This window comes from Tupaia chinensis, unplaced genomic scaffold (assembly GCF_000334495.1).
Source record: "Tupaia chinensis unplaced genomic scaffold, TupChi_1.0 Scaffold000335_1, whole genome shotgun sequence".
Taxonomy (NCBI): domain Eukaryota; kingdom Metazoa; phylum Chordata; class Mammalia; order Scandentia; family Tupaiidae; genus Tupaia; species Tupaia belangeri.
Window position 1 is genome coordinate 98,900 of NW_006159829.1, and position 2,387 is coordinate 101,286.

Below are 2,387 nucleotides of genomic sequence, written 5' to 3' on the forward strand. Positions count from 1 at the left end.
CGGAGCCGGCGGAGTGGAGGCAGTTGCAGCGGCAACGGGAGTGTCTTGGACCCCGCGGAGCGGGCGGTGATCCGAATTGCAGGTAACACCCGTGGCGAGCCGCCCGGCTCTGCGCCCCGCTTCCAGGCGCCTGCTGTGCGCGGCTGCAGGTGTGGGCTGGAGAGCTGCCAGAGGGATTGCCGGCAGAAACAGCCTCCTGTCCCAGGCGCGTCGCACAGCACAGCGCCACCTGCTGGCCCCGCCCGCCCGGTGTGAGGCCCGGAGCTGGGCTTCTGGCTGGGGGTGCCCTTGGCCCTTGGCAGGAGCGTGCCCAGATGTGAAGGCAGCAGTCTCTTGGGTTCCTGGGGCAGGGCTGCCATCAGCTCCCCTGGACTCAGCTGCCACATGGGAGCAGGACAGAGCGGTGCCTGTCAGCCCCCTCCTTCCAGTGGCTGCCAGCCTGGGTGAGGGCGGAGGAGGCCCTGCAGGATGCTCACAGAGCCAGCAGCTGGAGGGCTGTCCCCGTTTTGGGAAGTCGGTGGCCTAGGGCTGGAGGCCACTGGTAGGCTGTGCTGGGAAGGGAGGAGCCAATGAGAGGTCTTGCTCAGGCTGTTGCTGGGGGCGCCCCTCCTGGGGGGAACGATGCCCTGCCAGAGGCCCAGAAGGTGGCACCTAGGCTGTTGCAAGAGGGTCAGAGGCCGATCTGGGCCAGCAGGTGGTGCCGTGGGCAGAGGCCTGGCACCTGGAGCACAGGCAGCGCTTGTGGGCAGAGAGGGGCAGAAGACAGGGAGGGAGACGGCCCTGGTCCAGCCCCAGGGCTGCTGGGGCTTGTGCAGAGCTCGGTCTTTCTCACAGCTTGAATAGATTTTGAAGAATGAGGTCGTGTTTCCCCACGTGGAAGGGTCACCTTGAATGCCCACCTCAGTGCTCTGCAGCATCGCCCTTAAAGGTGCAGGGAGTGGGGCTGACAGGGTGCCATAGAACGTCACTGTCCCTGTCCCCGCAGCCCCGCTGGTGAGGTGCCCTCAGCTTTCACTGCCACCAGCTGTGCCGAGGCGGGCACCCTGGAGGTCGGCATGCTGGCGCCATGGCTTTCACAGGCCTGAATCCTGGGAGTGGGACCTCTGGCCATGGCAGGGCATGCAGCAGTGAGGGGTGGAGCCAGGTATTGCTGGGGCGTTCCTCAAAGGATACTTATGGAGGCTGGCAGACCAAGGATCTGCCAACCCAGTGGGTGGAAAGGCATTTTTCTTTTTTTTGAAAAAAATTTTATTTTATTTATTATTATTATAATTTCTCAACTCACCATGGAGAGAGAGAAAGTGAGAAAGCAAGCCACCATGTTTGCCAGGTCCAGGACCCAACCAGGATTCAAACCATAGTGGGCCATGTGAGCCATCACACCACCTGCTGGTCCCAAGAATTCTTTTTTTTTTTTTTGAGAGGTTTTTGTTATAGGGCGCGTGCGCTTGCCAGAAAGACAGAGAGAGACAGAGAGACAGAAAGCAAGAAATCACCCCTTAGGGAGGATGGCCACGCTGCCATCCCTTCTCCTTCATTCTCCTCTCAGGATCTTGGGCATGCACACACACGTGCCTGGTGTGAGTTTAAGCCTCTGGGTCCAGGACTCGAACCACGGTTGACTACACTGGAGTCCAGTGACATAGCCATTACGCCAACTGCTGGTCCCAAGAATTTGTCTTTTGAAAGAAAAATTTAAGTGCCTTTTTATTCTGTAAACTGCTTATTCTAGTCCTTTTTATAAGTGCATTTTTTTTTCAGAGGTTTTTGCTATAGGGTGCATGCACTCGCCGGGAAGACAGAGACAGACAGAAAGCGAGAAATCACCCCCCAGGGGGAATGGCCACACCACAATCCCTTCTCCTCCATTCTCCTCTCAGGATCTTGGGCACGCATGCACGCGTGCCCGGCGTGAGTTTAAGCCACTGGGTCCAGGACTCGAACCGCCGTCAACTACATGGGAGTCCAGTGACATAGCCATTATGATAACTGGCTCCCTATAAGTACATTTTTAAAAAATAATTATTTAACTTTATTTTAATTTGACCAGAGAGAGACAGAGGAAAGTGAAAAAGCAAGCCACCAGGTCCAGGACTGGAACCAAGGTCGGCCATGCGGGCGTCCAGCGCCCTTAACCACCACGCCTTCTGCCGGCCCCTCTAGTCCTCTTAAGTGTGATTCTCTCCCGTGTCCGAAGGGCCCTTTCTGTGTTGAAGACACCAGCACCCTACCCAATGCTGTCTGGCGGGACTTCGAAGGAACACGGGGTGGGGAGGTGGGGATGGGGGTGCTGGGTGGCCAGGTGAGCTCGCGGGCTGGCCGGGCGCCAGGACCAGGCCAGGGGCTGGGCTGGAGGGCGGCCCCCCGGGGGCGGGGGCGGGCACAGA